This window comes from Papaver somniferum, chromosome 1 (genome assembly GCF_003573695.1).
Source record: "Papaver somniferum cultivar HN1 chromosome 1, ASM357369v1, whole genome shotgun sequence".
NCBI classification, from domain to species: Eukaryota; Viridiplantae; Streptophyta; class Magnoliopsida; order Ranunculales; family Papaveraceae; genus Papaver; species Papaver somniferum.
The window spans coordinates 201784398-201803603 of record NC_039358.1 but is presented as its reverse complement, the minus strand read 5'-3'; the positions used below and the strand labels follow the sequence as shown (position 1 = coordinate 201803603).

Sequence of the window (19206 nt, the reverse complement as noted above, 5' to 3'; positions counted from 1 at the left end):
TCACACAAATCAGAATCATCAACATCATCAGAAGAATATTCTCTCATGGCATCGGCAAATCAGTGGAACATCACAACGTGACCCAGGTAGAGAATCAGACAACAATTATATTTCATGCATATTAGTGTCAACAGAAGATTCTATATTACCTAAGTCATCTTCATAGGACAGATTCACATGCTCAAAATCAGTATCAACATCACATGTATATGGAATACTAGAAGAAACATCATTCATGAAGGTCGAGGCAGAGAAGCCTAATGTATTTGAACCCAAAGGTTCCATAACATTTTCAGCATAGACATGTTCTTCTAACATAACATCATCATCATCATAGTAATATGCATACTTGTCCCTATTAGCAGTTGTGGTGTCATTAGTCAACTCATGTTCCTCTAGATTAGGTTCATATTCAATATCATACACATGAGAAGGACTAGACATGCTATTTCCAAAGTTCAATTCATTACCACCAATATCATGTGACAGTGTCTCAGTTTCCCTAATGGACTCCCAGTGACGGGTTTTCTCTGAAATCTCAGCTAAAAATTTTCATGCATCATCCACAGTTTTTATCAAGAAATTCACCATTACACATACACTCAACCATGGCTCGAGATTTAAAGTCTAGTCCCTCATAGAGGATAGCGACAAGTCTCCACTTCTCAAATCCATGGTGTGGACATTCGCTCAACAAATCATTAAAACGTTCAAAATAGTCAAAAACAGTTTCCTCATCCAACTGGACAAAACAATTGATATTTTGACGAATAGCGATGGTCCTATGATGTGGAAAAAATCTTTGGAAAATTTGATTAGTGAGTTGTTCCCAAGTGGTGATTGATTGTGGTCTCAAACCGTAAAACCATGTTTTGGCCCTTTCCTTTAGAGAAAATGTAAACAAACGCAATTTCAGAGAGTCTTCGGACATATGATCAGGTTGCATAGTCCGACAAATTTGTTCAAACTCTCTTACATGAGTATAGGGGTTCTCAGAATCGAACCCTCGAAATATAGGAAGTATTTGTATCATGCTTGCATTTATTTTAAAAGGGGTATTGGTTGAGGTAATACAATACATGATAATGGAATTTTTATTGTGGGATACATGTATTCATGGAGAGCACTAGGTTGGCCCATATTGAAAAGACACAAAGCCCACTATTTGGTTTTAATGGGTTTGGGTTTTTGGGAAAAATATTTGGTTTTAATGGGTTTGGATTTTTGGGAAAATTTTGGTTTTTGAAATAAGGAGCAATTTTTTTTTTTTTTTTTTTTTTACACTTAGCCTAGCATAAATTAGCACAACCCATAAAAGAAAATAAAAACAACAATAATAATTACAAACCCATAAAAGAAAGAAAAAGAAGAAAAAGAAAAATTATTACAAGCCCAAATAAAAAATAAAGAAAAACAAAAATTATTACAAGCCCACAAATTAAAAATGGAAGCCCACAGGTTGGGTTCTCTTAATGGGTTTAGGCTTACCTATAAAGCACAGCCCAGCTGTTCGGTTTGGTTGCAAAAGCCCAGTTGGGCTTTGGTTCTTTTCCTTGGTGGCGTCCCAGCAGAGGAAAACAGGTTCAGAACAGCAGGCCCAACAGCAAATGAAGTGAAGCAGATGCAGATGCAAATGCTATGCAGTGAAATGCAAAAATAGCTAAAAAAACTACAAGAAAAACACAGCACCAATCCCTGGCAGCGGCGCCAAAAACTTGGTGGGCCCGGAAATGTGTGAAAATTAAGCGAAATGAAAACGCGGGCCTACAGTAATACCGCAAGTGCACGGTCGTCATTTGTAGCTCGTGCAAGTACGGGTCGATCCACAGAGACTGGGGGTGTTTGGAGTTTCTAGCTATTTGGGCTCTAAATTGCTATTGGGCTTCTAATTGTGCTTTGGGCTTAGTGGGTTTGTTTGTAATATTGAAGTGCTTTAGGCCTTGGGCCTTTGAATGATTTTGGAATGAACTGTGAACTTGGGCTTAACAGTTCAATTGTGAACTGGGCTTGGGTTTTTTTTTTGAGTTGCACTGGGCTGGACCTTTGATTTTTGGAATGAACTGAGCCTTGGGCTCAGTTGGCTGGGCCTTTAGATTAGCTAGGCTTTAGGCCTTAACCTGGACTTTGAACCTGGTCTTTTAGCCTTTGGTTCTAAGCTAACTGTTTGGAGCAGCAGCAGACAGGGCTGGGCTGGAGAAGAAGAAGCAGCAGCAGCAGGGGAGGAAGGTAAGCAGGCAGGGTTGCAGGGCAACTGAGCAGAACTTGCAGCAAGGCCAGGGAAATAAGAAGATGGTAGGGGAGGTGGAGCAAACTAAATGTAGCAGTGGCACTAGGCCAAAGTGGAAACAAGTAAGAAAAAGAATAAGCTAACAAAGTAACAGTGAACAGCAAGCAATAAGAAAGGCATAAAACAGCAAACAACAATGGAGATAAACAGTGAAGCAAAGGCATTAAAATGACAGTGTAATAAACCAAGGCCTAAGCCAAGGGCAGTGATGTGAAGAAATAACAAAACAATTAAGTTGCAAGTGACTGTGAAAACAAAGTGTGGGTTAAGCTAAGGCTTTGAATCCACCCTTGTGTCCTAGCCAAACAATGTGATCCTAGGTTGAGTTGAAAATCCTATGCATACATCTAGAATGGGAGGAAAAGTAATTTGCTCACTAGTTTGCCCCTAGCATTGACTGTCTTTTGACAGAACAATCAATCACAGGCACTATGAGCATCAATCTCTTCCCATTGCTCAATCAACACACTGCACTAAGGCTCTAACCTAGCATTCCACTATCTAACAGTCCACTAAAGCTTCATCTGAGCCTCAGCAGTGAACTCAGAACATGAGAAAACAGATGGAACAACACATGATTAACAAGAACAACACAACATTTAAACTACTAAACAGTGAATGAAAATTGCAAAAGAAGAACCCTAAAAATTAACAGTGAAATCAAATTAACCCAATTAGGGGGTTTCTCGGCTAACCCAAGAACAACCTTTAACATCCTACATCACTTCCCTTTTATAGCTTTTACAAAACCCAAAATTTCTACAAACCCTAATTTGAAAATCCCCAAATCAGCAGGATTAGGGTTTCGAGAATAACTAAAATTAACTCACCCTCTGATGCAAATAGACTCGACCCATGCTTCTTCTGACATTCCTGCTCTCTCTCATGCTTCAATTGACGCCTCTGCTGCTCTAATTGTTCCCTAGTTCGAGTTATTTTACTCACCCCAAAACCTAGGGTTTCAGTGGTTGTGAGATGGGGAAAATAACTAGGCTAGGGAGATGGGTTTGAGGTAGGGGAGGTGATGGTGGTTGAGACAGCGTCTCTGTGATGGTCGGGGAAGAAGGTGGAAGTGGTGAAGCTCGAGGTGGAGGCAGAGAGCAGTTCTGCCATGGTCGGGGAAGAAGAAAGAAATTTGGGGAAAATTGATTTGGGAAGAAGGAGATTTTTGTTTTAGGTCGATGGGTTCGATGGCTAGGGTGTTGAGAGGAATCATCTGAAGTTGATGCGAAGCGAGGAGATCCGTTGGATAATCACTTACTAATTGAATCGAACGGCACGATGTAGACAAGCTCTGAGAGACCGTTGGATTAAGTGATACAACGAAGCTGACGGCTCCAGATGGAGTTAGGTACTATGGTGTTTGACGGGATCTTCGCAGTTTGATGCACAATGATGAGGCGACCGTTGGATGATGAGATGGATCCAATCTGACGGCTCTCATGGAAATGGGTATGGATAATGGAAATGGATTTGGGTAAGGGTTTTGGGCCTTGGGTATGCCAAGCCCATATCTTCTTTAAGAACAATTCTTCCTCTTCAATCCCACTTCTCGTTGATCCGGCTCTTGCAAACATCATTCTTCGCTTCCTCCTATCGAGAGTCTTTGTCGTTCCTTTGCTCTTTTCGCTCCGTGAGTTAACCAGACTTTATTTAGTACCTAAAAATGCAAAATTAATTAAGAAAAGTATTTATTCTTGAAAACAACGAAAATACAGAATATAGGATAAAATGTAGAATTAATGCACAAAAGATGAGTTAAATGCCAAGAAAAATATATATAAATATGCACTTTTTAGCACTCATCACACACCCAATGGGAAAGCACAACAAGTACATAGCCACGCGATAGAATCAGAACAAGGGCGAAGCCATAACTCTACTACGTCACTAATGAGGTGTGCAATGAAATCACGGAAGCTACCTAGTAATATAGGATCGCATACATATATCTTAACCAAGTTTCCTTCATTTGTAAGCAAAGGATGTATTTGTAATTTCCACTTCACTACCCTAGCATATATAAAAAAAAAAAGAGCAGGAGAGAGAAAGAGGGAGGACACATTTTGTAGAGAGAGGAACCTTATCTTTTGTATTCATCTTCTTCCTCCATCATCTAAAACTAGATCTAGAGCTCCAGCAAAAATCCATTAATGGAGATTCTAAAGGTAATACCAATGTAACCTTATCTTTTGTATTCATCTTCTTCCTCCATCATCGAACCATGTAAAAAATCCTTGTGTCCATTTATAATTTTAGAACTTTAATCTTCATTTTCATGTTCAACAAGTTTAGATCTATAGAATTATTAAGGGGTGTTAGTTGTGGGATTTTCTGCAACTACATTTTGGCGTCCAAAAATGATTTTATTTTAACGGAATTTCCTGTAAAGGATTTTATCCTACCTGCAACAAATCTTATCCTACCTGCAACAAATCTTACAGGATCTACAAAATTACTGGATTTCCTGTAATTGTGGAATTTCTTGTAAATGTTAGTTGTGGGATTTCCTGTAAAGGATTTTATCCTACCTGCAACAAATCTTACTGGATCTACAAAATTCTGGGGAGAAAACCAAAGTTTCAGTGGAAGATTTTCATGTTCAGGAGAAAGAGCAAGAGGCAAATCGCTGAAGGAAATGAAAGAAGGCGAAGATAATAATAAGAGGCAGGCGATGTGGATTCTGTCACAAGAGAATACTATCACTGATGGTTGAAGAGCGAGAGAACAAGCAACAGTCCTGCTTAGCGCGATAATTTTTGCATATTTTTGATGAAATTCCAAGAAAGAATAAAAGAATAAGATAAAAATGTTATGCGTTTATTTCACATAGAGGTGCTTGAGCAGTTGGTCGAGATAACAGTATGTGCGTTCATGGATGCATGGTTGAATCCCACCTTACGCGTACTTTTCACATTTCTTAGAAATAACAAGAGCGAAGATATGATAAAACTGCGATAGTATTGTTTAATATTGTCGCATAGGAGATAACAAACAAATGGTCAAAGAATTTTTTAGAAATAACAAGAGTGAAGATATGATAAAACTGCGGTATTGTTTCATACTGATACATAGGAGACAACGCACAGATGGTCAGAGAAGGAAGGAGCAAGCTATATGTCATGCGTTCAAATCCCCACACACACGTATTTTTTGGCGTATTTATATTTGAAGAGCTAAGGGCGAAGATGAGATAGAGTTGTGCGGTCTTTGATTATTTCGCATACAAGAGAGTCAACACAATTGTTCAGTGCGGTACAATGCAAGTAGCAGGTCGCGGGATCAATTCTTGCATCTCGCATCTGTTTTTGCTATGCGACATTTATACATTTCTGACTTGAAATGTAAAGGGTGTGGCATTTATACTTCTTTGCTGTGCGAAGATGAGATAGATCGTCTTTGATTATTTCGCACAGAAGAGAGTCAACACAGTTGGTCAGTGCGGTACAATGCAAGTAGCAGGTCGCGGAATCAATTCTTGCCTCTCGCATCCGTTTTTCTATGCGATACATTTCTCGCGGCATTTATACAGTTCAAGAGATAATTTCGCCCAAAAGTTTCGTAGCAAGCCTAGTTCACCCAAGCCCATTGCAGCCTCAACAACTTATGTGATATCTTCGCACAAGCCATGCGATATCTTCGAACAAGTCCATTACAACTTCAACTTAGTCAAGTTATACCTTCATGCGATACTTCTAGCGCGATATTGGCATCAACAACAAATCACAAAAGTTAAGTACCACTTTCCTTGAACATTTTATTTACATCAAATAAAAAGTTTTTGATTTGATTTACTTCAACGCGATTCAATCGCACAATTACAAAGATTTCACCATTTATTATAATTTCTCTTGAATATTTGCTTTGCTTCAAATGATATGATATTTAACATGGAGAGTAGTAGGGGATAAATAAGACCTCATCACGGCTTCAAATGATATGATATTTAACATGGAGAGTAGTAGGGGGATAAATAAGACCTCATCACGGCTAGTATGACCTTTACAAAGGCTGCATAAGACCTCATTAGGATCATTTCCATGGAAGATATCTATCAAATGAGACGAAGCAAGTCCTACAATGGAAATCAAAACAAACAAAACGATTTGAAATCGCACATGAATGGAAATTTTTGATAAAAGAAATGTTGAAAACTAATCTAAATTCTTATTTGCATTACAACACAACATGAGGCAGAGAACATGGACTAATAATTTCGCATTCAAGGACATATACTTCTTATACTTCGCATAATCCAAGAGTTGGTACTTCGTATATTTCGAGGATTAGTACTTCTTATATTTCTTCAAGGAATGATACTTCATACTTCTCAAAACTTCGGAACTTCACAAAAGAATACAGGCAAGTACGTATTTTTGAAGGTTAGTATTCTTTCGCGTAGTTCCTTCATCAACAAAGATCAAAGGCTACTTCAACATCACGTGTCTCACTCCAACAACTACAACAAGGCGTATTTTTCCTTAAGGATCGCTCTTCAAGCTACCTCAAGAAAAAAAAGGCAAAATGTAGGGGCAAAATATCACATACCCAATAAGAACGCACAACAAGTACTTAGCCATGCGATAGAATCACAACAAGGGCGAAGCCATAACTCTACTACGTCACTAGTGAGGTGTACAATGACATCACAGAAGCAATTTACTAATATAGGATCGCATACATATTATTTTAACCAAGTTTCCTTCATTTGTAAGCAAAGGATGTGTTTGTAATTTCCACTTCATTACCTTAGCATATATAAAAAAAAGAGCAGGAGAGAGAAAGAGGGACGCCACATTTTGTAGAGAGAGGAACCTTATCTTTTGTATTCATCTTCTTCCTCCATCACCTAAAACTAGATCTAGAGCTCTACCAAAAATCCATTAATAAAGATTCTAAATGTAATACCAATGTAACCTCAACAATCATAGTGAAGAACCATGGATGTAATCACATTGATCGAACCATGTACAAAATCCTGGTGTGCATTTATAATTTTAGCATTTTAATCTTCATTTTTCATTTTCAACAAGTTTAGGTCTATAGAATTATTAAAGGGTGTTAGTTGTGGGATTTCCTGCAACTACACCCTCCGCAGTGGTGGTGGTGGTTGTACTGGCATTGGGTGGATTAACAAATCTAGCATGATCAAAGAAGACCTTACGTCCTACTTCATTGGTTTACCATCAGCGGCTCTTTTTACAGGTGGAGCTCTTCATTGGTTGAACCAGCTGGACCGTCATAAACCGACCCCTGTAGCTTTTGATTTGGAACGTGAGACGTTTGAATTGCTCCCATCGTTACCTTTTAAAATCACTGACAATAATCACGTAGAACTCATGAAATTGGGAGGAGACTTGTGTGTAATGGAAATAATTCCAAGTAAACATATCACTAATATATGGGAGTTAAGGCACAGGAAGATTGTGGAATATGAACCGTGTTGGCGTACGAAGTTTAATATAGCATGGGAAGACTATCTTGTACGAATTGCAAATAGCGAGAGCTGTATGTTGTCGTGGTACAATGTTATTCTATCTTTTTATGACCATGAAACTAAAACTTTGAGAAAGCTAAACGAGACTTTGAAGAAACTCAAGGATGAAGAGGCATACACCACTACTCGAGTACCTCCTCACGTGAATAGCCTTGTTTCATTGAAAGCTTTTAAGTGAACAATTAATACACATGTATCAAGATTATTTGTCAAAATATTTTGTGCTTTTAAAGCTTAACCGGTTTACTATTTATTTTAGAATGAAATTGTTGATTAGGATTCACATCCAAGAAGAGATCCTTTAAAACCCGATGATCATGTAAAAGATGTAATGGTAACCGCCTCCCACATCATTTTCACATTATCTTTAGAGCATCTCCAAAGACTTTCTTCACTTCCTAAATTGCAGGCCACATAGGATTTTAAGACATTTTGAAGAAAAAAAACATCTCCAATGGTAACCTCTAAAAGCAATATGTGGATGACGTGGGAGGCGGTTGGAATTACAACCCTAATCAACAGTTTCATTGCAGAGTGAACATTGAAGCAGTTAATGTCATGCTCCCTATTCATTAACTTCAATACTAATCGGTTGGAGAAGATTTTTTTTCCATTCCTAAAACTTAGGAATTTTGATTTTAAAGATGTCTTAAAGAGAATAACACGTAGGAAATCCTATAGGGCCTTCAAAATAGGAAGTGAAGAGAGTCCGGTTGGAGATGCTCTAACTTTTCTGGGGAAAATAGGTTTATATCAAAGCCGGTCTATGGTCAAACACTTAAATCTTATCTAAACCTAAAAATCTTATCCAAACCTAAAAATAAATAAATTAGGGTGATGAATCTATTGATAAGACTCGTGAATGCCGCAAGAATTAAGAAGAAAAGAAAAGGTTCAAGAGATCATTTATTCAATTCGATGGAGAAATTACCTTCAGATGTCACAAAGAACATAGTTAATAGATTACCAGTAATCTTACAACTCAATGCAGAGAAGACGTATGCAAAACCTGGAAAACTTTGATGCCTAAACCCAACATGTGTTTACTGTACGGGGTTCCACGCGAAACTGAAGCAGAATTCTACTTTTCAGAACAAAATAGTGCTAAGGGTAGTGCTAAACGTGTTGATAATGGTGATTACTTCGGATCACTTTCGAAGCTAGATCACAGCTTAATCATGCCAGCATCCGTATTCCATAGTTTCATGGTTGGTTCTTGCAACGGTTTGGTTTGTTACGCGGGTCACGCTAGTTCGTCAGTAACAACAACGAATGGATTATCACCGGAGAGCACACTCAACTTCCGACTACTATTAAATGGCACAGTAATTGTTGGGAAAAAAAGACGATTGGATTCGGTTACGTTCATTCAACTAAGGCGTACAAGTTTGTTAGTATTCTGTTTGATTGTTCTTTCCAGGCTGCATGGAAGGTTCAGGTGTGTACTCTCCAGAATGGTGGTACTGAGGGGAGAAACAAAAGTAGCATGATTAAAGAAGGCGACATGCCTTACTTGGGATTTTTACCGTCGGTGGGTGTTTTTGCAGGTGGAGCTATTCACTGGATGGATCAATCCAATATACTAAGACCAAAAAGGATTCTAGCTTTTGATTTGGAAAATGAGACGTTTGATTTACTCCCATCAATACCTTTTGATGTCAGGGACGCTAACCGTGTCGGAATCATGAACTTTGGAGGGAATTTGTGTGTCATAGAAGTAGTTCCGAGTAAACATATTGCTTTATGGGAGTCAACCTATAGGAATATTGTCAAGTATACACTGGCTTAAGAAGTTTAGTATAGCATGGGAAGACTATGGATGCAAGTTTGATTCATTTGCACTCAAAGAATGGGAAAAAGGTTTTTTGTGGTAAAATGTGATTCTTTCTTGTTATGACCCTGAAACTAATACTTTGAGAAAGCCAGATGAGATTAGCCTTGTTTCGTTGAAAGCGCTTACTGAGAAAAGAGGTTGTAAGAAAAAAATAAACTTAGTTGCTGCATATTAATGAGAAGCTAGCGGAATCCCCATTGAGAGTTTACTTGTCGCCGGTTATACTTTTCCTTCTTTTTGATTTTTAGGAGAACTTCTGCATGCTAGTAGTCTCGGTTAGCTGCACTGTTTTTATAATAACATCTGAGCCATTCTCTTTTGTAATCGCAAAAATTACTTTGTAACCATGTTGTGCCTCGATGTCCAAGCTGTCACATGTACATCTGAGCCAGTCCCTGCTGTGTCAATAGCCTAATAACCCAAGAAAAATAATAAACGAACACCAGCTATGTACAAACTGAATAATCTCCCAGCACCGATTACAAATCAAGGTCAGTTTTCATGGAGAACAGTGGAACTTTAGCATACTTAAGTGTTGGCCTAGATTCATTGTCAGTCGAGATTGTCAGCAACTTCAAACGTACTGTCAAACATCCCTGGAATTGGTCCCTTGTCAAAGTTTCCCTCCACCAGATGGTTTTTCGAGAAAATGAGTGACATGTAAATTACAAATTACAATGAAACCCAGCATATATATATATGTTCAACCGATTAACCAACTGAGATTAGGCCGGGCGGTTAGGTAGGGGTTAGAGGCAGTCTTGGATCGTACAAACCTCAATTACTTGGATAACACGCCACAACCGGCCTCCATCTCCAACCCTAAAACAAGTAATATATAATAAACCTGTATTTATCGTCAGAAACTCGTCATGCAAGAATAATTAAGAAGAAGTAAAAAAGAAAAACTGCTTCAAGAGATTCAAGTCAATGGAGAAATTACCTCTAGAAATCACAGAAGACATACTTTTTAGCTTACCCATGGCCTCACAATTACTTTGCGGAGAAGTATGCAGCGCATGGAGAACTTTGTTGCCCAACCTCAAAAAAGGTTTACTTTACGGGGATCCATGCCATAATAAGGAAAGTGATGAAGTTGAAGTAGAATTCTACTTTTCAGAAGGTAGAAGTGATAAAGTAGTTAAAACCACAAGATTAGACCACAGCTTATTCATGCCAACATCCATCACCGATTGTTTCATGGTTGGTTCTCGCAACGGTTTAGTTTGTTACGCAAGTATAACAACAGCAAGCGATAATCAATATCACACAGATGTTTATGTTTGCAATCCCGTCACTGGGGAGTGTAAGAATATTTCTACACATAGAAATATTCCCTTGGGCCACGTAATAATTTTGGTTAATTATAGAATATTGCTAACTTATGTCGGTTACCATTTCTGGGATTATTTTCTAATACCCCTTCTTTGATGGACGGTCGAGATCTAATGCTATTAATTAAATCCTAGGAACTTGGTCCTCCTTCTACTTATAAGAAGAACACAATAGCCATCAGTATTGGGTTCGGAGAATTAATTATTCATAACGTAAGAGGTGAAGAAGGAGAAACCATGACCTCCACAAGGTATTACCGCTGCTACTGAGATCATAGGGAATGTACTACGGATTAACGCTAACAGGTATTCCGTATAAACTATTCTTGTATATAATTATCGTGTGATTATCATGAAGTTCAACGATCCTAAATTAAGTATCTATTAAATTAAATCTTATAGTTGGCATCTAGAGCTAGTGTTTAGAACTCATGATCGTCTGTTGATAAAATGCAATAACATGTTATTTTTTGCCTGCTGCTATGGTTTCAAATTTTGCATCAAGTTATATACATTTCATCGTGACAATGTTTTTCATAATTGATCAATCCGTAAAACTTAAATCAAAATTGAAAATACAAAGAAAATATGCGCATTAATACTTAGGATTTGTCTCTTCCCCAAATTTGGAAGGGAAAAAGATATCATCACCTAGTGGACATGTGGATTTAGGTTAGGCAATTTTTATTCATAATGAGTGTGGGCTAATAATGATAATATGCTGGAAATTAAAATACGGATTTAATTATTAATGGGATATAAAAATCTTCCCATAAAACTATTAATGGTAATAAGTAGTTAATATGGTCATGAATGTCCGTTCCATAAATAATGAGGGTCCGTAAACGTTTTGTTTCCATTCACAACCTTGATCTGATTGTAACTATTTTTTGTTGCCCACCATTCATCTTTCAACTTATATTTCAGTGGTGGTGTTGGCATTGGCCTTAACACATGAACACAATTTCAAAGGAATTAATTAAAATTAACTTTTATCTAAGGGCCAAAAAAAAAATGTTTGGTTATCTAGTTAACCATATATATTATATACTGATTAAGTTTAAGATAGTTGGAGCTTAAGACTCTAATTACAGATAGCCCAATAGATAGCCCAATAATGTTCTAGGTCCATTAACTAGGACCGATTAAGTCTGACAAGTCAACCGTTGACCCATTAGTTGATCGAATTTTTTTTTATTGATTCAATTTTCATCTGTTTTTGCTCAATTGAGTTAACCTTGGACTAGGTTATTATAAAAACACATTATCACAAGTGAAACCAATTATTAATATGCTTTCGCTTTATTGAAAACATTAATGCACAATATAAGCCGATTTTATCAAATGACTTTTTGATAAATTTTATGATCCAAATTATTTTTACACCATTAAAGTTGTGTGTACATTATGAAATGATTTGAGTTTGTTCTCTCTCGATGTTGATTGTTTGACAATAAGATTATGTTCTTATGATATTATGTCGAGACTCTTTAGCTATCACCACAGTGATACTAGAGTGTTTTATCATAGCATTAATCATAATGTTATTATAAGCATGAATTTGCAAACCGTAAAATGTAGGTTTTGCAGTTATCAATATCATGTGATAATGGCATTATTTTAATTGATTGGCTATCACCACAGTGATGTCAAATCACTTTTGGCCATGATCACAATTTTTCTATTGCTTGTAATATTGTTTTTTCTTAAATATATTAGAACAAAATTTACCCACAGGAAATTGGAGTTCAAATATTTAAGAAAACACTGATTGATATGATTGTTGATCATATGGATATGAACTGATTTGAATCTTGAGGGTGTCTAGTGTCATTATGTTTCACTTTTCTTCCAATGTTAATGATAATTTCAGTTGTACGTATAAAATTATTGTGCTTAAGATTCTTAGGACATAATTCTTTAGTTATCACCACAGTGATACTAGAGTGTTTTATCTTAGCAATAATAATAATTTTATTGTAAGCACGAATACACCAAGCCGTAAAGGCAAGGTTTAGTAGTTATTATGGCATTATTTTTTGAGTTGTTTGGCTATCACCACAGTGATGTCAAATAATTTTCCCAGTCATAATCGTTATCATGTCAAGTGCTTATAATATTATTTTTCTTAAATGTATTAGAACAACAATTACCCACAGGTAATTTGAGTTCACATGTTTAAGATAAAATTGAAGTGTACAATATCTGATCATACATTATGGTAATTAGATAATTGGCACATGATTTTACGTTATTTCTTAAAAGTGCATAAAAGAAAATTTACATAAATTAACTCATTATCGAGTTGAGTAACCTAATACGAATTTTTCTTATGTTGTCCAAAACTTATTGCATCCTCTATGAAATTGAGGTTTTATTTTTTGATAAATTTCTCCATATTTCTGAAAATAATATTCAGTGACTATTTTACACCTTTCATATTAATTCATAATATATCCGCTATTTATCATGATCTTTAAGCTTGCATCATATTTAAATGAGAGATGCCTCAAAGAATTTTTCTTCAACGAAATTTCATTATTGAATTATATTTAGACTTTCTCCATGCTCGATTTTGGTTTAAGAAAAAGTTCATTATGTTTGGATATTTTTCAATTATAGGGTGTTGATATTTATTTATTTTCACAATTTATGTATGGCATGCTTTTGAATAAATCTTTGTGATTGATGTTTTAAGGTTACTCATTATTGTTTATAAGCGACTAAATTTATGATCAGATCAAGTATGTCCATATCATTGAGTGGGACTGTGCAATATCACAAGAAAAGTTAGTGTGATATTTGCAATTGTACTTGTTTGTTGGATAGTTTAACTATCACCACAGTGATGCTATTCTATTATCTGGTAAGTGTTGTATATTTTGAGTCCTCTTAGTTTGATTTAATTAACGATTATAACAATGCTCACAAGTAGTTTTTATTCACAAGTTGAACAAGCATTAAGGTTATCTAAATGTTTCACATACATGTGAAATAATAGCCACCCACAGGTGACTACAATTCACATTATATTAGGTTGAACATATTTAGAATTATAGGAGTTTGTTAATACATTTTAGGACGTGAATTGCCCACAGGTGATTCTAGTTGAAGTATTTGACAGACATAATGTTGAATTATGAGAATGTAAAATATCCACAGATATTTTTCATGTCTTACTTTGTTCCTTGATAAGGTTTTACCCACAGGAGAATCCTATTGAAGGTATGAAACTATTTTAAGCTTAATTGTCATTGATCTATATTATAACTTTCAGTTTTTTGTTCTTATTAATTGTTGATTACTATTATTTTGTAGACTTTTAATTAATGGTCCAATTTTTGGAAGATAAAATTGTTTATCACATGATGTTGTTTTTCACGTTATTGTGTACATTTATAAATTACATTATGAATCTCAATCTGTGGATGTTTTCTCGAACATTCATTATTGAAATTGAGAGGCAATTATAGAGAAAGTGAAAATCATAAAGTCTGACAAAAGTGATGAATATTGTGAAAGGTATGAGAAAACAGGATAATATCCTAAATCTTTCACGTAATATTTCCAAAAGTTTGGAATTGTTGATTCAATACACAAGGCCAACTTATCCTTGGCATAATGGTGTATAACAAAAGACAAAATCATACTTTTATGAAAATAGTTAGAAACAGAATGATTTATGCAAAACTGCCACACATCTGTGAATGTATATTCTTCCTACAACTGTGTGATTTAAATAGATTTCCAAATAAAGCAGTTTCAAAGACACACTTTGGACTAGAAAGGTTGGAAACCTAGTTTAGATCACATTTAAGTTATGGTTGTTCAGTTGGAGGTGAGGCTTACATTTCCAAGAATGAAAATTGGATTTGAAAACTATTATTGTTTCATTGGTTTTCCTAAATAGTCCAAATGGTATTATTTAATGTTCTAACTGTAGTATGAGATTTATTGAAATCGAAAAATATAAATTTATTAATGATGGCATAATCAGTGGGAGTACGTGGATATATCTGTTCAAGAAATCTTGATAATGATCCATTTATTTAAGATTTCTACAGTTATTGTGAATCTTCTCATTATCAGAATGTTAGATAATGAAAGCCCACAAATTACTAATCCAATACTCCATAATATGCCAATAAAGAATATTTTTTTTTTGATAACAACATGAACCAACATTAAGAAGGTCTCAACAAAGATTGAAAGAAAGTTATTCATGTTGTTTCAGTGATTTTCTTAAAAGAATTTATTACATTTTGATATGGAATGGCAAAGACTCGTATTTAGGATCACAAATATTATGTGTAATAATTTTGATTAATGGATTGATGCTATGTGAGCAAAAATCATTGGTTGAAAGTCAAGTCTCGGATATTGTTTAATTGCTCGAAAGACACAAATCAGTTGTATGAAAGTGGGTCTTTCTTACCTAATACGACTGTAATAGCAATTTTAAACGGTATAAAGAAAGACTTAGTGCCAAAGATTTTACTCCGAAACGATGCATTGATTATAAATAAGTTTTTCTCTCGTGTCAAAGAAAGACTTATTCAGAATTGTCATAGTATTATTAGTAGCTCAGTATGACCTAAGAGTTGCATTAATTAAATGTGAAAATAGCCTTTATTAATGATAAATTTTAGTCTACAAAATTTAGAAATCAAAGTATGAAATTTAAGCATCCTCCCATAATGGTATATGAAATTCAACAAAACTATAAATGTTTCAAGTTTTGGATGAATTATTACAGATTTATGCATATACCTCAAGATCAGTGGGAGAAATTCATACTCTTAGTCTTGTGTAAGACGTACTACCTACGAGTAGTGATCTTGACTTTATGCATATCTCTATAGTTTTTTGAAGTAAAGGATATGAATGAAGCTTACCATGTGATAGTAATATCATATGGATTAATAAAGCTCTCATATAAGGCATATAATGAATATTCAAGAAATTTTGAGATAATAACATATTTTATTTCATGTTGGATAGAAGATATAAATTTAATCTTCATTACGTCTTAATTCTGATATGAAACTTATAACAAGTTGTTGATATGTTAAATAATCGAAGAACAAATTACAGGAAAGCTATCAAGAATTTTGAGATACTATTTTAGCTTCTGTCTTATAATTAGTTAGCAAACCCAACAAGAGTTTATTGGGTTTTTCAAACTTCAATTTTTATGGATGTATGGATTCTATAAAGGAAGAATTCATTAATACTAGTCCCACAATTGAGTTTGAATATTTATGACTGCGATACTTAGAGACTTAAGGTTTTTCTCGACATTGCTGAAATTTATCATCTTAGTTTCGCAGCATTAAAGCACGATATGATACAAAAGGAACAAAACACATGAACCTTGAGTATATATGCGTGAATCAAGAAATTCAGAAACAATAGTTGTTCATGTATCAGTTAAGCACAATTGCATTGAGAGGTGTACTTATTGAACAATTGCATTTTAAGACCTCTTAAGAAAAGAATAAAATCTTAGGTCTGTGGGAGTAATTGATTATTAAATTCAGCTAATTTATGTGCCTGTTTTTGAACACTTTATGAGCTCTTATTAATGTCGTTTTGAATTATTTCTGTATCCATGTTTAGTATACACTTATGTAAACGGATGAATGTTAACAGAAATTGTCTTTCTTTTGAAGACATCACTGGACCATTATGATATCCCAATTTAAGGCCTAGTTAAGTAAGTTATTTGTGTTGTGGTACATGGAAGGGAACATGTTGATAACAAGACAACGTGCAACCGCTATGACTCACATGATTAGCTTAGTTGGCCAAGGTATTACGTTAACCTTTAAATTTTGTTAGCAATTACGCGCGCCTTATGTTTTTTTTTTACGATTAACCGTTAAATAAATTATCACATGGACCAGTGGGAGAATGTAAGAATATTTCTACACATAGAAATATTCCCATGGGCCACGTAATAATTTTGGTTAATTATAGAATATTGCTAACTTATGTCGGTTACCATTTCTGGGATTATTTCCTAATATCTCTTCTTTGTTGGACGGTCGAGATCTAATGCTATTAATTAAATCCTAGGAACTTGGTCCTCCTTCTACCTATAAGAAGAACACAATAACCATCAGTATTGGGTTCGGAGAATTAATTATTCATAACGTAAGAGGTGAAGAAGAAGAAACCATGACCTCCACAAGGTATTACCGCTGCTACTGAGATCATAGGGAATGTACTACGGATTAACGCTAACAGGTATTCCGTATAAACTATTCTTGTATATAATTATCGTATGATTATCATGAAGTTCAACGATCCTAAATTAAGTATCTATAATATTAAATCTTATAGGGAGAACATTAACTTCCGAGAACTAAATGGAACGGTGTTGGTTGGCCAGAAACAGCGTCGGTTGGTTTCGGTTATGTTCATTCAAGTAAGGAGTACAAAGTTGTTAGTATTGAGCGTGGCTATGTTCAGGTGTATAACCTCCGGGATGGTGTTGATTTTGGGTGGAGAAACATTACGGTTAAAAGAGGCATTATGCCCGACTTCACTGTTTTACCATCTGCGGGTGTTTTTACCGGTGGAGCTCTTCACTGGATGGATCTCAACAGTTTTAAACTAAACCCAATATCTTTCGATTTGGAACATGAGACGTTTGAATTGCTCCCATCACTACCTTTTGGCAAGAATGTCACTGACAGTGTTGGACTCATGGAATTGGGAAGGACTTTGAGTGTGATACACGCATATCCAGGAAGAGAAATCCCTATATATGAGTTAAGGCAGAGGAAGATTTCCAAACATGGACCGTACTGGCATACCAAGTTTACTATAGTATGGAAAGACGATAGCTGGTTTGAGCCACCTGTTCTACTAACAGTACAGGACAAATGTTTGTTTTGGTGCAATGTTATTCTCTCTTGTCATGACCCTGACACTAAAACTTTGATAAAGCTAGAAGAGACTTTGAAGAAACTCAAGGAGAAAGAGGTATATGTTACAGATCGAGTAACTCCTCACGTGAATAGCGTTGTTTCTTTGAAAGGGATTACTAAGAAAAGAGACGGAAAGAAAAGGAAAGCTCCGGCGGAAACAAAAAAAAAAAGAAAAAACATTTCGAGTTATTAAATTAGCATTACCAAGATACTCATATTATTAATTAGTATTAATGAGAAACATATGTTAGTTATTCAAGACTAATTAATTATTTCTTAAAGTTAGCCGTGATTATTTAGGGAAGGGGTTTTCTAAACCGGTTAGAATTCTTGGTGGCCAAGTTTGTAACCTATATAAATAGGTAATTAGGCCTTGTAGAATTTGTGCATTGTGTAGAAAACGATTAAGAGATCGGTGAGAGATTTCTTGTATAGCTTTTAGGGCTAAAGCTAGGGTTTTGTTGTGAGAGCATATTGGTGAGGAACAAGAGACAAGGTTATCGTCTCGGGTAATTGTTGCGGTGTAACCAAGGGTTTGCTGGGATTCACACGATGTTGTAATCGTTTTACTTCATAGTGGATTTGAGTTGGTGCGGCTCGAAGTGGACGTAGACAATATATACAAGTTGTATGTATTGGTCAAACCACTATAAATCTTGTGTCTTGTGAGTTGATTTATCTTTCTCGTATTATTATAGTTGCTTGTGCTTGGTTTACTTATTATTCATCGTAATATCTCAAGATCCGTTATTCCGCGGTTGTCAGTGATTATTCCCTAAGAAAATCCTGACAACTGGTATCAGAGCTCGGGTTAGAGCTTTAGGGTTTATCGTAGTAAGATTGGAGTGGGAGTTATGGGTGATAATAACGAAAGTACGGTAGCTAGGGTTAAAGTTTTTAATGGGAAGAACTTTGCGTTCTGGAAGTCTCAGATGGAAGACTACCTATATGAGAAAGACCTTGCTGATCCATTGGGTGGAGTTGCGAAAAAGGGAGCACGCAAAGACGATGAATGGAATACTCTTGATCGCAAGTTTTTAGCCGTGATCCTTAGATGCCTAACGGAGGAAGTATATAATAACGTATAAGAGGAAACTAGTACGAAGAATCTTATGGATAAACTTGAAAAGTTGTATCAAAAGTCATCAAGATCGGGGAAGATTATGTTGTGTGAACAATTATTTAATCTGAAGATGCAAGAACGCGAAGCGATTTCAGCACATCTTGGGAAGTTTAAATCAATTATTTCTCAGCTTTCAAAAGTTAGTATTACTTTTGATGATGAAGTTCAAGCTTTACGGTTGTTGTCGTCATTACCA

General features: G+C 35.5%; 1 non-coding gene across 1 annotated transcript; it reads left to right on the top strand.

Annotated features, from left to right (window-relative positions):
- Window positions 1–668: 668 nt before the first annotated feature.
- LOC113341832 lies at window positions 669–772 on the top strand. Its single transcript, XR_003356175.1, has one exon. It is a non-coding gene; the product is annotated as a small nucleolar RNA R71 (small nucleolar RNA).
- Window positions 773–19206: the final 18434 nt, after the last annotated feature.